At 39.5% G+C, this 22,343-nt stretch overlaps 1 protein-coding gene across 2 annotated transcripts in view; it reads right to left on the bottom strand.

Annotated features, from left to right (window-relative positions):
* Window positions 1-18,600, bottom strand: part of Ctnna2 (catenin alpha 2) — a 1,380,618-nt gene extending 1,362,018 nt beyond the window's left edge. For both annotated transcript variants that reach the window (XM_008852324.1, XM_008852323.1), the window contains exon 1: window positions 18,360-18,600. The gene's annotated coding sequence lies outside the window, so the exon portion shown is untranslated. The remainder of the gene's footprint in view (window positions 1-18,359) is intronic.
* Between the last annotated feature and the right edge of the window lie 3,743 nt (window positions 18,601-22,343).

Genomic DNA, 22,343 nt, shown 5'->3' on the forward strand with positions numbered 1-22,343 from the left:
ATTTAGCTATTTGTAACTAGAGTTACAAAGGGCTGTTGGCCCCATGACATGAATACTGGTAATTGAATTCAGGTTCTCTGCAAGAGTGGTATGTGTTCTTCACTGCTGAGCCAACTCTCCAGTCCCATATGCTTCATCTTTATTGATAAACTATTTCTGCCCCTTCTATGGACATTATTAGTAAAGTAACTTTAGTATCTCAGGATATATGAGGCATGCTATTAACAGGAGATAGACTTTTGTTTTTCTCCTTTAATGAAAGCATATTTTGCATAGATCACCAAACCTACAAGAGTTATAGTCTAGTTTAGCAAGCTTCAATTTTAAAATATTCCCCACACTGATAATCAATGAATATACTAAGATGAACAAAGCTGGAGGGGAGGTTCAAAACTGGAACTGAGGAGGAAGACACTGCAAATGAAACCTCCTACCAGAAGGAATTTTCTAAGGAAACTGGAAAATAATTTGGAGGCCACCTTTGGACTGCTGATCTCCACCTCCCACAGTCTCTTCTCATCCCCACAAGAGAATCAATGGCTCCCATGACCACGCTCTGTGATTGCTGCACCCTAGCTATGGAATGTTGGAGCTTCTGCCATCTTGTGTGCTCAGGACATTTCTACCTTACCCCCTCCTTGCTGGGTTTGCTGCCAAGATGGAAACAGTAAGCTCCTTGGTGGAAGCAAAGAATAGATGCTACGTTGGTTCTGTACTCTGCCTTTCCTTGTTTCAGCTTGTTCTGCATAGAAACCCAAGCTGAGGTCTCAAGAATGAATAGCATTTCACTCTTCAAAGGTTTTAGTCAGTTTCCTTGACTTGGGCAGTAAATGTCCTTATCAAATTCATTTCCTTCTCCATCTTTATTTTTCAGTCTTTGTCCTGTAACCCCTGGGAATTCTTTAGAAAGAGAATCGTGTTTCTCACCATGCTTCACGCTACCCCCAGGGTCCTTCATCTAATTCCATGATTCTAATCATCACCTTTGTTTTTGATCCAAGATTTCTGATTGAATACCAGCAACAGGGAAATCCAGATATCATTAACAAATATCTAATGAAGAGTTGCATTCTCCCACATTTGTGGATTGGAGCACCAATCCCTTACATATGGAGGCTACTCCAGAGTTGCACATTTAGTCAGGCACAGAGAACATGTCTGGGAGTTGCCCAGTGCTAGGTGACACATCTGCAGTCGAATCTCTATGACTAAGGCTCATGGAACATAGCAGAATAAGGGGTACAGAGAGGGCTAATGCACCCCTCAACTCTCACCAGTGAGGCTTCCGTGTACATCAGAGTGTGATGCAAACCGAGGTACACATCTGACCAAGTTTTGGAGACTAAGAAACTAGAGTGCAGGATGGGACTCCTATACGGAACCTCACCAACCCATGACTCAGGGACCACTGTGGAAGAGGAGGCAGAAAAATTTTAAGAGCCAGGGCCAGTTCATGAGCACAGGGAGGTGGAGGCCTGTAGGCCACTGGATCCTTGCTCATGTGAGCCTGTGGCAGCAGTGGCTCTCGAGCATGGAACCCATGTCAGCTCATTTAAAGTAGGGCCCAGAGTGGGGGTGAGAAATAGGTGGCAGTCCAGCACTAGATTGAGAACTATTTAAGACTGATTGTTGCTGGGTGAGGGAGAGTATGACTTACATGCCACCACTAGATGGGCTGACTAGACTCCAGTGGATACACTTACACTGAAGGATATTTGGATACAAACACCTGAATGAATAGGACTCAGCATGTATAGCAGAGTACATGGGGTTCGGTAGGGGATGGAGGGAGGCATGGATGGGGGAGCGGGTCTGAGTTTGAGTGAGAAATGTTGCATAAAAGTTAAAAAAAAAAGACTCAAAAAAAAAAGAAAAGAATTGCTCAGGAAGTGTCATGGGCTCTTCAAGTCCTACATCATCAAAACCAAATGCCAGCTTCTTCCCAATCAGGTCCACACATGAGGATGCAAGAGACAAATGACTCAGCTCCCTTGGCTTTACCTTTGCTCTGTGTCCTTTGCATTCTGATCACCATCTGATGCCCTCAACTTCTATAGAACCAAAACTGCTCTCCCCTCTTCAAACACCATGCCAGCTATATTCTTTGCTGGATTCAGTGACAATCCTTTTGTGCTTTTTCTTCAACATGTAATGATTCAATTTGTCTGTGTTAGAAAGTTCTTCACATTCTTTAAGTTTTCATTCAAAAGTGATTCTTCTGTTCTTTGTCCAATAGCATCTAACTTTAGAGAATCCAGCATCAGTATCTATAAATCTCCATTCACCTCTATTTTGTCATGTTTGTTTGGCTGTTGGTTATGAATCAATCTTTCCCCACTAAACACCATTAGATATACAAAGGATGAAAATGATGTCTTGCTCATCTTGATAACACAAGAAGAGTACCTTAGCTAATAAAGGTAACAAAAAAAATCTCAGCCTTAACTAAATATTATTTTCAAAGTGAAATATTTGCCTTAATATTTATAATGAACACAACACGATATCATATACTGTGCATCAAAATCAAGTATGCCACTTTTGAAAACATAATTTAAAAATATGACAAGGTATAATTTGTATTTTTAAAATAAAACAAGGTAATTGTTTAGCTTTTTTGCGTTAATTTTTAGGATATAATTTACCTACCAAATTCACATATTTTGATTGTGTAATTCAAGGGTTATTTTTAGTATATATGGTGACTATGTGCAACTATCACTATATAAGCCCAGAACCTGTAACATCATGAAAAGAAAAGTCACTTCTCTTGGCATCAGCCATACTACCCCCAAGTCCCTGAAAACCATTAGAAGACTTGCTATCCACTTAGACTTGACCAGACTAGATGTCTTACTTGAATAGAAGCATATAATATGTAATGTTTATATCTAGATTTTTTCATTAGCATATCATTTTTCACATATGTTAACACATATTCATATTTATGGCTGAGTATTATCCTGTTTTATAGACAGACCATATTCCAATTCTTTGTGTGGAGGTCAGAAGGCAACTTAAGAAATTTGCTTCTCTCTTCCCAACCCCTTAGATCTTGGGGATTGAACTCCCATTATCAGACTCTGAAACAAGTTCCATTACCTGTTCATTCATTTTGGTCAGTCCCTCAAAGACTATTCTTGAACTGTCTTGACACCCATGTTGAAAACTATTTATAAATATATGGGTTATTTTTGAGTGCTGAGTTCTAGACACTGAAGACCTCTGTGTTCATTCTTAAGCCAGGGCCAGATAGTCTTTATTTTGAGATACAAAACATGATGAATAAGGCACCTTATAGAAGGAAAGGTTTAGTTTAGTTAGCTTATGGTTCCAAGGGTCAGAATCCATAATGCATTTGCAGGAGAGGCATGGAGGCAGAGGTAGAGGAAGCAGAAAGCTAAGCAATCACATCTTCAAACAGGCACAGGAAGCAGAGACAGACTGGAAATTCAACAAGCCTTAAGAGCTCTCAAAGCCTGCTTCTAGTGACTTGCTTCCTCCAGCAAGGCCAAAGCCTCCTAAAGTCTCCCAAAACGGTACGAGCAATTGGTGACAAAACGTCCAAATACTTGGAGCCTATGGGAGACATTCTCATTCAAACCACCATACTATAGTTTTGCAACAAGTTTTGAAATGTATATGTATGAGTCTTACATTTTTTTCCTTTTAAAGATGTTTTTTTCAATCTATGTGCTTAATGTGTGAATTTCATGATGAACTAGCAGTTTCTAAAAGCAAACAGCTGGCATTTCCAGAGCAATAGCATTGAATCTAAAGATTTGTTTGTCTTAACCAAGGAAAGCTTTCCTGTCTGTGAACAAGGATGTTTTTCTCTTTATTTAGGTTTTGTCTTCTCTTTCAATGACATTTTGGAATATGCTGAAAGCTTTATTCATAACTATAATGTTAGCATTATCCTAAATCATCCTTTATGGTATATTTATTTATGGAAAGACTGAATTATTAAAGTTAAGTACATTTTAAAACTATATTCAGCATTTCAACATTCATAAAAATATTTTGTGATTTTATGAGCCATGACTTGCCACTTGCTACTGATTTTACATCCATTCACTATTCTACAAAAAATGCTTTTTTTCAAATAAAAACTAGATAATCTACACAATCTTAGTCTGTGGCTCATATGGCCTTATCATGGATGTGATCTGGGAATGCAACTAAGTGTTAGAGCACTTGACTTGCATGTGTGAGAACCTAGGTTTGATCCTAAAACACAAAAGGAGAAGGAGGGGCAGGAAGAAGGAGAGGAGGCTGATAAAGGGAAGAGGAAGTGGACGAGGAAGAAAAGTAGGAGGACTAAGGGATGAGGATGAGAAGGAGGGGAGGAAGAGAAGAAGAAAGTGGGGATGATGAAGAGGAAGGAGAAAAGAGGAAGAGGAGGTCTATCACTGAGAGACATGAATAATGCTTAAACCCAATGGATAATTAAAATTCAAAGCAATTATACCATGTTCTCAATTTGCATAATCAGCTAAAGGTTTTCATTTAAAACAACCATATTCATGACAGAAGAAGAAAACAACCTAATGTAAAGATTCCCCTCAGGTTTGAAAAAGAAGGTCTCTACACCCAAAATTTAAATTCTAGGCAAGAATTGGAGACTACAAAGTCCTCTTAGAGATGGCCTGGCTATGTGTCACACTTCCACATTTCTGAAAAACAATGTGAAATGCTGAGTGGAAGCATGTGTGTTGCGTGACAGCTTGAGTATGTAGATGATGGCTAAATAATATTTAAAACATCAGGCAAAGAATAAAGTCATTTTGTGAATTTTTAATAAATATAATAGATTGAACAGTTTCAGAATCAAGCAAATCATTGTTGACTCAATTTGGCCTACAATCACCATGAAACAGAATGGCCTAAAAAATTTCCAAGTCAGTATTTAGAAAAGAGTACATGAATTTTACATATACAATATGCCTCAACCAAAAGATATTCAAAAATATGAAGATAGTAGTATTATGTCATGAGGTATCAAGGTATTACTAAGTTATGTACATGAAAGATTTTGAGAATCATTTTAAAAACAAAATCTTTGTCTTTGGAACAAGTATTTCAGATATAATGAATATCTCATTCACACTAAATCTATGTTAGAAGAAAAAACATTTTTTTCAAGTTATTGTTAACAGAAACTAGATTGAAAATGAGTGTTCATTTTCAAATATGTATCCGATCCATGACTTACTATGTTATTATAATTGTTATCACTGTTATTATTTTGACAGCACTGGAGTTAAACCATGTACTAGTTAAACAGCTCCACAATGCTTGGCAACCATTCTGAACATTCTATCCCCAGCTAGTTTCTTACCTTAACATATAAAAATGTCACACAGATTGCTAAGAAGAAAAATGAAAAGAGACAAATATTTTGAAACAGCACAGTATTTCAGCAATGTAACTTGATATAGAAACAAAAATAAAAATCAAAGGCTCAATTTCTTATCAGCAAAGACCCCAATAGAAGCTATAGAAGAAAGAACTCACTTTCCCCAAACAATTTAAAAAGAAAACCACATACAAGATGATAAAAAGAATACAAAGCAAGAAAGATCTATGAATAAAGTTATTTATGATCCTAAAGAATACAAAAATGAAGATTATAAAAATAACAACTCCAATGAAATGTACGAATTAGAAAGTTGTCACTTCTTCAATATTATCTTAAACATAATGCCATTTAAAGCACCAAGAATGTTGCTTATAAAATTTGATAACTGGATCAACATTTTCTTCTAAAAAAATACAAAAATAGATGAAAAACTTTAGAAAGAGAAAAATATTTCCAGTTTCTCACAACATGTACTCTATACTATAGTGATCATAACGTTGTATCATCAGTTAAGGATTAATAAAAATAAATCCTTCAAGTTGAAATAACAGGAGCATAACCTAAAAACACAGACTATTTATTGCAGAAATAGCCATTAGGTGATTAGAAAAATAAATAAATAACCAGCTTCTATAGAAGCTACAGGAGAAAAAAAAAAAAACGTGTAAAAGAGATATCTTTCCTGTTTGTTGATAAACTTTTACAAGAGCAAAATTATCTTGTATTGGCAAAACGTAAGGAATGGAACATCTTCTTACCTGCAGGGGGATATAAATTGATGTTACAGTCTAAAGACCAACCTAGCATTAACTATTAAAATCGAAAATGCACATACTTACTAACCCAACAATTTTAATTAGTAGCACTCTACCAAAGACAAATCAAAACAAAAAGTCATCAGTTCATGTGCAAAGTAAACTTCAAAAAGATTTCCATTACAGCCTTGCTTGAAATAGCAAAACAACAGACACAGACCATCTATAGCATAAAGACTCCAGAAATCATGGTAGAGCCACACTATCCCATAACAGAAAACAGTGAAGATCTTCATATACCAGTATGGTGATGCTTTCTTTTTTAAAAAAAAAAATAAAGATGATTTACTCATTTATTTTACATTTATTTGTGTGTATCTGAGTGTACTGCACCATGGAAGATGAAAACCAGAGCATTCATTGGATCTGCTGGTACTAAAATTACAGGAACTTGTAAGACACTGATGTGGGTGCTGTGATCTGAACTAAGGTCCTCTGGAAGAACATCAAGTGCTCTTAACCACTGAACCATCTCATCAAACCTTGGATGATGAGTGATACTTAAAATATACAGCATCATGTCACTATTTAGCCAAGTGGGGTGTATGAATGTATGAGTGTGTGTGTGTGTGTTCTACATAAACACTGGCTACCTAATTGGCAGAAACTCCTGAAGTACCCAGAGCCAATCTTCTGTCCATGGCACTGGAAGGCAAATCAACTGAAGTATTTTAAGGCTGAGGATATCCACAAACTATAAATACGATTTCCAATAGATGTGTTGTGATCCTAAAAAAATATGTAGAATTCTTATTTTGCCAGAATATATTTAAATGTATTTAGTTTAAAAACAGAATACAAAATGATACAATCTCAGCTATACTTAAGAAAGTCCTCACTAAAGTAATAAACTGGAGTATACTCCTCCCAAGAGAAAACTAGAAATTTACCAAATGTTCATTGGGTAGTTGGAATACAGTGATTTGGGCTTTGTTTGTTTGTTTGTTTGTTTGTTTGTTTGTTTCACACATTCTTTTCCTTGTTATTCTCTAGACATTCAGCAGTAGGTAGTATTACTGTGTCAATGTTGAAAGAAAAAAAAAAAAAAAAACTGTTCTTTCGAAACAATGTGTCTCTTGTTAAATTCTTGAGATACCTCCATGGATACAATGAGCCAGTATTTTCTATTCGCAGACTTTCCCCTACACAGGATCTTACATTTCAGCTGCTCACTTAGTTTAACATTCGGTTTCCAGTACAGAATTTTCTCTTCTCTCTTAATTTTAGGCTCACTGATCCTATCTTCCTGAAGGACCAGCTCTATCAAGCCCCTAGACCAATATTCTAGTGCAAGGTCATACTCTCTTTTACCTTCTTATTTCCATCTGTTGCTAGGGTGTCATTCCATTTCTGTGTCAGCCTGGATTATTGAGCTGTGCCACTGGAGAGTTAGTAAAGAATACTATACTTTACAGTCTAGCATTAAATTGCTTGGTTGAGTAGTTTATACCTGTGATTAGAATGTCAGTTTATGAGCTCATATATTACATCCTACTCAGTATGGATCCAGAGCATTTGATGAACAGCTTTTATATTTGTTTGACACGAAATGTGTACAATTTATTCAAAGATGGAGCAGGTTGAGAGACATATTCCAATGAATGTGAATGTAGGAAGGATCTGTTTTGCATGCTCAGGACCATAAGAGAAGAATGTTAGAAAAAAAAGAAGTTATAACTACTATCCTTGAAATGGTATCAAGAATGACGGCAAACACCTTAGAAGAGTCAAAAATAATTACTGTTTTGGCTTGTCCCTGAAAAAGCAAATCATAAGAACCTTTTTGCCTGAAGTCCTGCCTTCACAGATGGGCAAATTAGAATCGAGCTTGCTTGCCTGGATTCTATACTATTGCCAAGAGTCCATTTTGCCTCCTGTCCCAACTCCATGGGCCCCTGTGTGCTTGTCACTGCTTGTCACTATTTGTATGCTTGCCTACTTTCAATTGTTCCCTTGGATTTACATGCCTTTCCTCTGCAGCTCAGGCTTTGGACTAGGATTTTAATTTCTTCTGTTGTCTTAGCATACCCTCTGACACTTATTTTTTGTACACACTTCCACAGTTACAAGCTGTAACAAGCCCAGCTTTTTGTTTCAGGCTTCTTCCAACAAGACTGTGAATGTCATAGGAGGACTGTAAATCAACATGTAACAAACAAGGAGTCTTGTTTGCCCAATACTCTCTTTCTCTGATCTCAACAAAATTGCATTCTATTCATCAGTCCATCCACAGGCTCTACTTAGTTGCAGGAGTTAGAGAAAGGTGCCTACAGCCCTAGCAGGTGGTCCTGATTTAGTCATTCTGGTTCCCCTTGTTGACTGAACTGAGAAAAAGCATGTGGTCCAGTATTGGGAAGTCAGGTAACAGAGAAGGCTGCAGGGGGTGTTTGGCCAATGTGTCCTCATTTACAAGATACTGTGTAATGTTATGCTTTGAACTAGTGCAATTATCATAGTACTGGCAATGAATGAGGCCAATACCCAGCTGGGAGAGAGAAGAGAAGGGCAGAGAGCCCACATCTACACCTGAGCCATCCATCCAGCAAATGTCTGGTCACTATCACCACCCTTTTCAAATGCATTGCTTTCCCTCCATGGACAGATTTCAGTTCTAAATACACCCAAACACTACCACTACCATTATCTGTTGCAAAGTAACTCTAAATGGTAATTTGACAAACATTTGGGTTCCTTTAGTTTGAAGGTGTTGTGAGTAAAACCTAGAAATTTTCATGTAAAAGTTTCTATGTATGTTTTTATTTTACTTAGGAATTGAATTTCTCAGACATATAGTAAAAATACTCAAACTTGGGAGAACTGTCAAACTGGTTTTCAAAGTATTACATTCCTACCAGCAATGTACAACTGTTACAACTGTTCCATTCTCTCCCAAACTACATATTGTTAATTTTTATAACTTAGTGATTTTAGTATTAATGTATGACATCACATGGTGGATTTTTAAAAAAGATTTTTATTTTCAACTATGTTTGTGTGTGTTTGTGTCTACAGGTGGATGTCTACACCTGAGTGTAAGTGCCTTTGGAAGCCAGAGGACTCAGATCCCCTGGAGCTGAAGTTATAGGCACTTGGAAACTGCACAACATGAGTACTGGGAACTAAATCAAGTTCTCTTAGGTCCTAGCCATCTCTCCAGCCCCTACATTGTGGTTTTTAAATTTCATTAATTTGCTTTTTTAATGACTTACCAGAGTTCCATGTGCAGTCTATATAAAGTCCTTTGTCACATGAACAAGAGTCAAAGATAAACAGATCTAGCACATCTTGTGTGTCTTGAAGAGCATAAACATTGCTTTTTATTTTGATAAAGTCTAACATAGCTCCTTTTCAAATTTTATGATTAGTGCCCCTTAGGATCCAAGAAATCTTTGCCTAACTCAAAACCACAAATAGTTTCTCCTACTTTCCCTTTGGGAATACGCCTACTCAAATCATACAAAGCTCAGACAATGTGCTCAATGAAGGGAAAAAAATAAAACCAGAATGAGTTTAGATTCTGTGATTCAACCCATAATCATTTCTAGAATATAGAAGACTTTGATTACCATCCCCCACCCCAAGACAAGAGACAAAAGACGATCAGATCCAGAGGAAGACTTTATGGAAATGGTCTATAAGTTGACAGCAATGATTAGACAATATATACCAAAGTCAACAAGGTACTTACTTAAAATGGTGTCTTCATTGTTAAATAAAACATACTTCAAGGGCCAGAAAGATGGCTTACTGGGTAAATACACTGGGCACCAAGGCTTTCTTTGTGTGTGTGTGTGTGTGTGTGTGTGTGTGTGTGTGTGTGTGTGTGTAATTAGGTGTGTGTTGCTAAAACTAATGTATGTAGCATGTCCTTGGAGGTGAAAAAAAAAAACATTTAAGAAGTTTGTGAGTTCAAGCCCTGGAACCCACACTATAGAAAGAAGTGACTCCTGCAAGTTGTTCTCTGATTGTCACACACATGCTATGACTCTCTCTTTGTCTTTCTCTCCCTCCCTCTTTCTCTTTCTCTCTCTCTCTCTTGCTCTCTCTCTCTCACGCGCTCTCTCTCACACACACAAACACACAAATAAATAAATGAATAAATAAATATATCTTAAAAACTTGATTTAAAATAATTTTCATGAGAATTTGGGCTTATATTAATAAGCAAATCAGTTACCTAGTCCTGCTTAATAGGATTTAAAGAAAAAATAAAACATTGCTAAGGTTGAGCAGAAATCTTAATATTCAAGTTCATATAACTTCCTAATCTGGAAATTTTGAAAATATAACCATAGTGCCATGCTTTGAGGACACTAGCATGGCTCAAGTGGGTCAGCCATACATTGGGTTTGTTTGTAAGTGGAAGTGGTAACTGACCAGTATTTCTGGTGCAGGAAAGGACGGAGAAGCATGAAAATAGATGTTCCTTAAGTCTCCTTTGGTCAGAGACTTTGTCAAGTTAAATTTGCAATTTTATTGTGAAAGGAAAAGTCAGTACCACTGAATGTAAACATTTTTCTTTTAGTCAGATAATAATTTTTCAAAATAAAAAATATGACAAAGTGAAAACTTTCAAATTTTAAGGTAAGCTCAGATATAAAATTACATAATTCTATATTCAGTCACCTATATGGCATTCAGCCCACATGATGTAAAATATAGATAAAATAAATAAGACTAGGGAGTTTAAGGCTTGTTGGCTGATTCAATTCATTAGATAATTCACTGAGAGTAGAGGAAGAAATTATATTGCAAATTTCAATGTGCTTATGAAAATATTGCCTCTAGTCAACATTCTATCCAAAATGCCACTTCTATGCATTAAGTGAAACAATATTTTCTGCAAATTTATGCTATTTTATGTCAAAGCCTGAAGAAACAGAATGAATGGTAAACTGTCAAGAATTATAGGGTAGCTTTTTGTTAAAACATTTGAGGTCAATTAACTTTTTCTGAACTGATTATGGGCATCTGTACTCTCTCACAGACAGACATACTGATGATGTTGAATGATTAAAGTTCTATGTATTTAAGAGAAACTTGTTTGATTAAATTGCTTCCAAGCTGCCCTGTAACAACAAAGGGCAGAAGCCATGGAGTCCTCCATCCCTCTGCAGTCATCCTGGTTGCTTGGTAGACTGCAGAACAAACTGGCATAGCTCCACCTAGGCTAAACTTTGGCTAGGAGATATGAAAGGCAATACTCGAAAAGCAGGATTTTGAATTTACTACAGATACACAGTATAAAATATAATTTCAATATACAGACACAACAGGAGCTTCCTAGTTATCTTTAATGGTGATGCTGCCACACTTAAGATCATACTTTGAAACTAAACTCTGTTTTATTCCAAGCTCTATGACATGCCCAGCCAATGAATGTAGGAGCACTAGAGAAAGTTGGATCCTGATGGATTACAGGTATACCCATATCAATTGGGCAGATTCCATAAACATGATATAATTTGGCTCTGCCTCCCCCACCCCCAGCTGTCAAGCAAATACAAACATCAGATGTTGAAAAAGAACAAGGTACTAAAATCTCAAAATACGAGTTTACATTCATTTTTCATTCACATTTTAGTTTTGAAAACTATTTACTGAAACTAATACATAGGTTGGGAAGATGGCTCAGTGAGTAAAGTGTTTGCCATGCAAATCTGAGAACCTTAGATTGAATCACCAGAATCCACACAAACCCACATAAAGAACATGTCTGTAATCTCAGCATTCCTACAGGGCGATGGGGGTTTGAGACTGGAGAATCCCAGAAAGGTCACAGGCTAGCAAGCAGCAAAAATAAAACAAGCGACTCTGTCTCAAACAAGGTAGAAGGTTAAGACCAACACCCGAAGTTGTCCTCTGACAACAGGTGTGTGCACTTTCATATTCCTATTCACATATTTGAATGTTCACACATACACATACACACAGAAATGATAATTTAAAATAAATATATATGTAAAACTTGCTTCACAACAACTAAAACATGGCTTGTATTATTATGACAGCAAAATGATAAGAAATTCCTAATTAAACAGGCAGTTATAAATTTTACAGTTCATAGGCAAATTCATTCTGTATCATCCTTAATCTCCCTCCCTATTTGGTCACTACCAGCTAAAGCTCATGGGGGAAAAAAAATTTTCACAAATGAAAATTCCTATTGTGCTTTAATGTGAAAAACAGTGGGCTAAGAGATGTGTCCACTGATCAGGTTTTTAAATCCAAAGCAGTGATAACCTTCCTTTCCATAGTAAAGCCTTGTAACACTAAACTTGATAAAAATCAGAGTATAACTTCCTGTTTTTATAATGTGTCCTAAGTAATCATTTCCAAAAGTTGCAGAAGGCACAGTTATTCATTTATGGCTGTGTTCAAATTCATGCTAAAGGAGAAAAATGACATAATAAAACTGAAAATGCCTGAAATTAATTTTTTCTTTTTTAAATTTAATAACCACATGATTAGAAGAAGCATTTCACTACAGCTTTAACATAGAAACAATTTCCAGAGCAGGGATACATCTCTTTCTAAAGTGGCTGTAATTTTTAGGTTCACAGTTGAATTAATACAGTTACACAATATTGAACTCAGTATAAACCCTATAAGACATAAAACTGAATGAGTTTTTAACCTTTAAAGATCTCCGTTTCACTTTAAAATATGCTGTTTCCTACATTTCTAATGCTATTAACACTTAGATGTTTGCACATGTCTTTAATCTCCATGTATCTGTAGATTTCAGTGGTAATGTTTATCACCTCTACTAATTAACATGAAGTAAATTTTTATGCTTCCTCCTCAAATATAGGTCTTTATTTTAATTTGTGATTTTTGTGTGTGTATATCATACAGAACATCCTAGACCATCTTATTCATCTATATACCCACTTCCCAAATGACATCTCTGAAACATCTCTGAAAATATTATATTTAAACCTGCTGGATCTTTTTTTTTTTTTCCTTTTCCTTTTGGTCTTTTTGAGACACAGTCTCCCTATAGCCCCCAGCTGGCCTGGAACTCACTATGTAGACCAGGCTGGCCTTGAACTCAGAGATTGGCCTGCCTCTGCCTCTCATGCTAAGATTAAAGGCATGAGCCACTGTACCCAGTTGAAACCTGCTGGACCTTTAAAACATGCAAATATGGAGGAAGGTCTAAAAGAAAATAAAAACAGTACAAGCATGAACAAGTCATTTATAGCACCCCTTCCAAGCCTTGGGGAACATTTTGGAAGTGAGGGCCTGAAATATATAAAAGCAATAAGACAGGGTGAGGGGCTGCCAAATGCCATTCTCTAGACTTCATACAAGTATTGCAACCACAACTCAACTACAGTTACCTGAACTGAGCCCACACAACACCAGCCCTGTCAATAATCAGTAAAGCAAGCTTAGATGACCCTGGTTAGTCTCAGTGGGACACAAAACAAAGGACTAGATATGAGAGAGAGACTGAGGAGGAATGGTAGAATATATATTCATGCTTAATTGGTATAACTTAAGATAATATTCATAAAATCAATTCTGTGTATTGTTACAACTACAAAAACAAATAGAGAAGATTTACCACTCATGAGAAAGCAATGAAATTGTGACTGCCTATTAAAAGCAGATTAAACATAAGCAGTATAAATACTGTTACTTTGAGTTTATGGGGAAAATGTTCTAGAAATCTATTTTCAGATGAAAGACTTCAATTAATATTACTTATGCTATTAGATAAATAGACAATGGGAAAATTCTACAAAATGGTTTATGAACCACAACTAAAAATCAAAGGTTGAGTAACAGATACCATCTATGGGTGTTTGCTACTCCATCCTGAACAAATATTTATCTTCATCAGGACAGGTTCCCAGATGTGAGTTTCCCAATAGAACACCTGATAAAAAACTTTAATCTATTTGGAATCATTATTAATTTTGCATATCCATGACAAAACTTTAGTAATTAGCTAATGTCAATAGTAAAAATATAAAGCTCCTAGAAATATAATTGTTCCAAGATGTTCTAGCTTCATATCAAAATAAAAATATTTATCTTCTCTGATATATAGTCCTGGAATACTCATGGGATAAGGAAATATAAGGGACAGTTGTAATAACCACAGTATTAAATCTTCATTGTCTAGCAAAGGTCATATTTGTTCCACTGCCTCAGAGTTTAAGGAAAATACATGAAGGGAATATTGTGGGTCTGACTGTGACACAGACATTGGTATCTGCTTCTTGTGAGAGGAAGAAGTGTTGGGTGTAACAAAGGATCAAAACTTATAAACACAAGACACTTGGGTGGCTTCAACCTCAGTGATAAATTGGAGGCCATGGAACAACAGACTGACTTGTGCTACAATGCGGTAAAATATTCACTATGATTATTATGTACTTAACATCTTTTAATGCATTCACCAGTTTACCAAATATTCTAGAAAATAATCTGTCAGTGCTCCCATCAAACGATGCTTTGACTCTAGCTATGGTACCCACACTGTATGAATTCCTCTGGGGTCTCTGCAGAAGCCTCAGTGTTCCCACTAAATAAAATGGTTTCCTGGTGTGCTGGTTAGTTTTTGCCAACTTGTCACAAACTAGAGTCACCTGAGAAGAGAGAACCTCAGTTGAAGAAGTTCCTCGACTGACCTCTGGACATGCTTGTAGAACATTTTCTTAATTGCTGATTTATATAGGAGGCCCCATCCCACTGTGGCTGGTGCCATCCCTAGGCAGGTGGGCTTGGACTATATAAGGAAAATGTTGAGCAAGCCAGTAATCAGTGGTTCCTACCTCCAGGTCCCTGCCTTGAGATCCTGCCCTGATTTCCCTCATTCATGGATTGTGTCCTAGGAGTTGTACACTGAAATAAACCCTTTCTTTCCCAAGTTGCTATTGGTCATGTTCTCGAGTTGTACACTGAAATAAACCCTTTCTTTCCCAAGTTGCTATTGGTCATGTTCTCATAGCAACAGAGAAATCAAACCAGAACAACTGTTTACACAGACTTCTGTCCACTTCAGCACTAACTCTAATACTTTCTTTCCCATCTTCCAGGCACGTGCATAATCATATATGGTCTTAGAATTTTTAAATCTTTTATTCTTAATTATATTAGTGTTTATGCAGTAGCTACTTTGTTATGTGCTAAATACATTTAACCTTTAAAGAAAACCCCATATATCAGAGTCTACTACAACTCTCGTATCATAGATGAAGAAAGTTTCTTAAATAGCACATACAGACACAAAGCTCTTAAACAGGTGAGGCTGCTCTGGCTTCTAAATCTCTCTCCAAAGATTTAGTTCTTTGCTATAGTTGACCCTGATTTCATGCAAATAGCTGTTATCTTCACTGCAAACTGAGGTCAAAGACAGTGTCTTTATTCAGCATTGGCTGGCTGGTGTGTTAGGAGTAAAGAGAGGGAAACATAGGGAATATATCCAGAATATTTCCTATTGGGTACATATTTCCTATTGGGTAATATACTAGGTCTTCATTTGCAGCATGAAATCATAAAGTTCCAAGCAATGAAAGATACAAGCTTCTGGGAATGAAATTCTTGAGACATCAGTGTGTATATGTAAAAATGTTTATTAATAAAGGTGGCAAGACCTTTTTATTGTTTTGTTTATGTCTTGTGCTATGGATCAAGCTCAGAGGTAAGAACTTGATAGACAAGCACTCTATCACTGACCTGTACCCCAGCTACTTCAAATTGCTTTTGTCATACATTAATTCCTCTTCTAGCTCATACTTTATTCAATTCATGCATCTTCTTAAGATACTGTTGTAAATAAAATATTTAATTTTCTAGTTCTTTAGTAACTTTAATTTCTTAATGTTATAAAAAAGGAGTCAAATAAAATGCACTTTTCTTTCCATAGCAATTAGAGTATTCATATCTGGGATACTCCCTCATCACTCTGAGCAGAAAAACTGCAACACAGAAAAAGTAAGGACTGCTTCTCCCACACTCAAAATCCCACAAAGATAATGTAGTATGTTGGTAGGGAGAAAGGCATTTGGAAGTAAGTTATAACAAAAGTGAATTATTGTCCTATACACAATTTACATGAAAGTCTTTCAATGACTTGATGATAAGCCAACTAAAGGACTCTGTGCAAGTTCACAGTCACAGTAACTATTCAAATGTATACAGGTTGACCACAATTCTGTCTGAGGATATGAGTAACTGATATTTCAACCAAGCTTCTGCTACATGGAAGATGAACCAGCCAAGTCGCTAACAGAGTTTCTTTACTCCAAGGGGAGATGATGGGGGAGATGTCTATTATTCTTAATCCTTCACATTTCCCTGATGTTAAGACATATGACTAACTGTATTGGCCATTCATAAGATGTGCACTCTATCACTTAAGAAGAAAATTCTCTTCATCTGAACTCCTACTTTACATTTGCACAAAATTTAAAATTGCCTATTACATTTCTGGCATATCACTATTTCAATAAAAATATAAATCAATATAGGTTACTCCTTACTATATTTTTTTACTGGAAACCAGTGAATCCAATTTATGTTCCTACACACACACACACACACACACACACACACACACAACACACACTTACATATAAAACTCGGCTGTTTTAAAAATAATAAATAAGGCTTGGGTGAGAGGGTGTTGACTTCTCAGAAGAATATCAATAGGACAAAACATTGGCCTTTAAACGTTTTCTTAATGTGTGTGTGTGTGTGTGTGTGTGTGTGTGTGTTTAGTTCGACCCTCTGAGCTGATAAATATGCTAAACTGGAATGGGTGTCCCTCCATGCATAGATAAACTTTTTAGTAATAATGTTTGCAAAAAGGAGATCTGCCATGCCATCTTTAGCTGAGATATAAGCTAAACAAAGCAAAGTAAAAGATAGCATTCAGTGCAAATAAGTGACACAAAACCATCTGAAATGCTAAGTTCTTTAACGGTAATGTCTAGAGCTAATTTAACTTTTTCCTGAGTGAAAAATCAAAGAACAGGCACAATCAAGGGATTCCTGTAAGGTGGCTGACAGTGACTGGGGATGCCTGTCAAATCCTATCTCACAGCTAACACTATCAAAATGATGTTTACAGACTAAAGTCAGCTTCATTTCTCCAAAACCTGTTTAACCATTATCATTATTCAGAAGTTAACAAAGAACAATAGCGTGCATCATTCCTAGCTCTCTGCCTCCTATTTCTCCCAAATCAGTTTACCCAGGTGTTTTCCATGCAGAGAAAAATATTCCATGGATTCCATAGATAAGGCTTGTGAGAGCCACAAGCCTTAAAGTTGGGGGAGCATGTCTTTGAAGTAGGCAGTGACAGGCCAAGGACACACAGGTTCAATTCCAAGACAAATATTGGGCGGGTGGTTTGAAAATATGAATCCAAAGAGGCCTAGGGAAAAGATACAGACTGCCAACACCCTTCTCTCCCTTCCCCGCTTTTTCTCGTTCCTTTCCAGGCTTCTCTTTCCTTGTGGTTTCTCCTGGAGACGACAGTCAAAGCAGAGAAAGCTGGGTTCTAAATCAGTGTGGTACACACTGGGAATATGTAATTCTCAGGAGAGCTAGAGAGAGAAACGGCTGGAGACGGGTGTGAGGGGCGGTAGGCAACAAGGAAAACGACAGAGCTCCCCACCCCCACGCTACAGAGCACAAACGCACAGACTTGTGCATCTCCTGGACTCTCCCTCCTCCTTCCAGTTCCCACTACTCTACCCAATTTGACCCTTAATCCTGATCATGGAGACACTTGCAGGACATCCACTGTGCAAGCGTGTCTCTCTTGGTACACAAGACCAATGTTCAAAAGCCCCTGAATCCGGACAGTTGTAAGAGGCAAGGGTGCTCCCACCCTCCCATCGGGAAAGGGGTGAAGAGCGGGGAGGGAAAAAGAGATGGAGAGCAGGTCGAGGAAAGGCACGCAGGGAGGAGCTGCAGGGCGAGTGGCTGAAAGGAGAGCGGGGAAGAAAGGGTGGGAACGAAGTAAGGCTGGGAAGAGGAAGAAAGGGATGAAAGAACGGCTGGAAAAGAGACAGGAGGGGAGAGGAGAGAAGGATGTTGGGAAGGATGAGGGCGGGAGGGTTGGAGAGCGGTGAAGGAGGGGAGGACGGGGAGGGTGGGAGGGAGACAGGAAGGGAGGGAGGCAGAAAAGGACGGAGGATGCTGTGCCCAGGACTCACCTCTGCGGTTCGGTGGGACTTTCTGGCCTCCTCCTTCTGGCTGTCCGGCTGCAGCTGCTGTGGGAAGGACCGAAGGGACTAGGGAGGCAGCGGCAGGGGTGAGGGCAGCTGTGCAGCCGCCTTGACCAAGGAGCGGTGCCGCCTGCTCCGCCCGGGTCTCCGCCTCACTCTGGGCTGCCAGCGAAGCCGCTCCCCCCTCCCCCCGCCCGCCCCGCGTCCAGCCCAGGCTCCAGAGGCAGCGGTCCGGATGGCCGCTAGGGGAGGCACCGAGTGCGCACGCGCGGCCGCTCACTCACCGGCCAGCTCCCGCGCGCTCCAGGCCCACCCTGGCTTCGGGTAGAAGAGCTCGGGGACGCGCGGCCGGGAGCGCCCGAGGGGCGGGGCTGGGACGAGGCGCCACCGAAGGCGCAGGTGCCGTCTCCGTGGCAACCGCGTTTCCCTTTGGGTGGGGGCAGGAGCTGGATCTTGCCTCAGGGGAGGGTCTGAGCTCCAGAATGACCTGCATCGATGACAGAAGGCTGGATGAGGACACACTATGGGAAAGAGGAGACCCCATGGCAGCAGGAGGCCAGGGCCCGGGGCCCAGCAGAGGTAGCAGCTGACTCAGAAAGGTCCCAGAGTCCCGGGAAGAGGAGCATTGGACTTTGACAGAGCGTGGAAGAGGATGACAGCGTTAAAGTAAAAGGAGCCTTTAGTCCTTTAACGAGCCATTGTTGGAAGCTGTCTCTGTGAAAGGAACTGTAATTGTCTGTGTTAAGGACCCTAGGTATGCTGAAGTATCCAAATCTTCCAGGCTGGTTTCTGCCTTCCTGGAGTTTACACTAGTTGAGAAATTTACATAGCGAGGACATATATGCTTTGCCAGCCCACAGCAATTTGTAGATTGGTGTCAGGGGTCTAACTGTGACAGATGCTTAGGTGCAAAAACGGTACACAGTGACATCCAATGTGAAGCATAAGTTAGTCATCTTTGTTCTACCATAATGCCAAGTGACAAGTTTGCCTTTCTCTGTATTACAGCAAAAGAGAAAAGGGTCGAAAAAGGCTTGTGGCGTTTGCAAAGCAGCTGATACTCCTGTCCGGATTCTCACTCACTGCCATATATGATTCTTCTTGGCACTCATAGACGTTCCTGTATCAGTTGTTGAACGCATTTTTAGTGCCATGTGATCGTTGACTATGTCCGCTATTTTTGCATTCACTATTGTTCTGAATGTGACATTTGCAATTGTTGGGAAATTACATCCAACTCAAGTTTGAGAGCACATCTGTCTGCTTCTCTATCTCGCCGGGCTCCTACGTAGCTTTGTTTCCCCATTATTACCATCGCTTGACCAGCTTTAAGATGCTTGGGAAAAAATGACAGCAAATCACCAGACGCAAGCAGTAGAAAGAAGTGTTTAACCAGCAATGATGCTTCAGGACCACGGACAGTAACGCGCCCATTTCCCTCAATTAGAGCCTTTTTGGGCTCAGGCTACAGAAAGTGTAGAGACACTACAGACTGTGCAGCAAAAAAGAAGAAAGAAAAGAGGAGAAGAGGAGAGGAGAAGAGAAGAGGAGAGGGGATGGGACGGGAAGGGAGGGGAGGGGGAGAGAAAAGAAAAGAAGGAAGGAAGGAAGGAAGGAAGGAAGGAAGGAAGGAAGGAAGGAAGGAAGGAAGGAAGAGGGAGAGAGATTTTCCTGATTGGATCATCTAAACAAGGATGACACATCCTAAATGTGGTTGTTACCTTCTGATGACAGTCCATATGAAAGGCCATGGCAGGGAGAACACCTGGCTTCTTGCTGCTTACCTTCTCTCTTGCTGGTGAGTTTGTCTTGCTGCTGTAGACTGAAGACTAGATGATCTTTTGGAATTTGTCAGACCTTCAGCGCCAGATTGGGACTACTGAGACATCCAGCCTTGAGGACTGAGCGATTACGGATTCTCAGCATCCCCAGTGTGGTGCAGCCATTGTTGGGCTACCCGGACTCTATCCTGTGAGCTAAACTGATAAATCTTTATACATATATACTCTTTCTACCGGTTCTGTTTCTTTGGAGAACCCTAATACAGAGAGAGAGAGAGAGAGAGAGAGAGAGAAGAGAGGGAGGGAAGGGGAGGAGGGGAAGAAGGGAGGGAGGAAGGAAGGAAGAAAGAAAGAGAAAAAGCAAAAAAAAATAATTCAGGGCCTCCAAAAGACTTGTGTTAAAGACATGAGCTGAGCAGATAAAGATTATTATGTGGGCCGGATATGGTTGTGCACGCCTTTAATCCCAGCACTCGGGAGGCAGAGGCAGGCAGATCTCTGTGAGTTCAAGGCCATCCTGATCTACATAAGGAGTTAAGGAGTTCCAGCACAGCTGGAGCTACAGGGAGACCCTGTCTCAAAAAGAATACCCCCCCCCAAAAAAACCACACAACAACAACAACAAAAGATGACTGTGTGGACTGGAGTAGTATGTTAGGAAGAAGGCCCTCAAGGAGAGTTGGAAGAAATCATTGACAAGATTTAAGGAGGAGGGGCAATGTCCTCAAGCAAAGAGATGGGAACAGTTAGCAAAGTGTGTCGATAAAAAACAGAGATACTCTACGTCTACTGAGCATCTTCCTGGAAGCAGAGGACATCTTTAATTTTAAATATTCCAAGAGTGTGGGAAGGCTGAAATAGCCCTTATTAAATGATGCAGAGTATTTACTCAAAAGATCGACTTTTTTATTTCGTATTCAAGCTGGAAGGTATAAACTGAAAGATACAGGCCAAAAAGGAACCTAACAAGTTGATCTCCTCAGTGTTCAAACGATTCATTTACAGGTTTTCAATTCTACAAATTCAGCCTCCTTTTATCTTTTTTTTTTAATTGGCAACAAATTAATATAGACAATTACTGCCATGTCAAAATGAGATTTTCTTTGATTATGGTTTTGTTCCAGATGATCCAACCCCAGACTTCTGCCTCAAACGGAACTATACTATACAGGTACACTTACATACATGCAGTCATAACAGTCATGCACCTAAAATAAATAAAAAATAAAAATAAATTTTAAAAAGTTTTGTGCTCTGTCTGTTCATCCCTTCCTAACTTGAATCCTTGAAATTTTTTAAGATTTAATTTTGTTAGTTAAAAATTATGTGTAGACTACCATCCTCAGGCCTCTTGGGGTAAGTCTATAGCACAGCTCTCTGCGACGGGACTCCCTAAGCGACCCTCCACACGGGGACTCCCTAAGCCACATTCACACTTCCATCCCCCCCACCGTTCTATAATCCTAGTTTGGGCCCTGCACCATTCCTAGTCTTGGGGCCCCAGACACCTGGGGACACAATACTGCTTCCTGACCCTTCTCACCCAGACCAACTCAGTCCCTTTCTTGGGCTCCAGGAGCACCACTTCTGGTCCTGGCCCCGCCTTCACCTCTCTACTTCCCTGGGCCTGCACCACCGGCTAACTCTCCTAGCCTGCACTACTATCCTCAGGCCTCTTGGGGTAAGTATATAGCGCAGCTCTCCGCGCGGAGACACCCTAAGCCACATTCACCCCTTCCATTTCCCCGTTCCCCCACCGCCGTTCTGTACTCCTTGTTTGGGCCCTGTGCCATTCCTAGTCTTGGGGCCCCAGACACCTGGGGACACAATACTGCTTCCTGACCCTTCTCACCCAGACCAACTCAGTACCTTTCTTGGGCCACAGGAGCACCGCTTCTGGTCCTGGCCCCGCCCTCACCTCTCTCTACTTCCTGGTCCTGCAACACCCGCCAGCCCCTTTCTGGGGCTCCGAGGCTTACCTTTTTTCTCCCTGATCCTTTGCATCCAGTACAACACAGCTACTCAATCCACTCCCTGGGAAATCTTGGGGCTTTTTCCCGCCCCATCTGCCTTTGCATCCCTGCACGGCGCAGCCACGGCCAGGGTCCCAGGTCAGTCCAAGTGACCCAAGTTCCAGAGGCCAAAAGCATTCTTAGAAGATTCCAGACCTAAGGAGAAAGTCTGAAAACTT

Source organism: Nannospalax galili, unplaced genomic scaffold (genome assembly GCF_000622305.1).
Source record: "Nannospalax galili isolate Female #2095 unplaced genomic scaffold, S.galili_v1.0 scaffold726, whole genome shotgun sequence".
NCBI lineage: Eukaryota > Metazoa > Chordata > Mammalia > Rodentia > Spalacidae > Nannospalax > Nannospalax galili.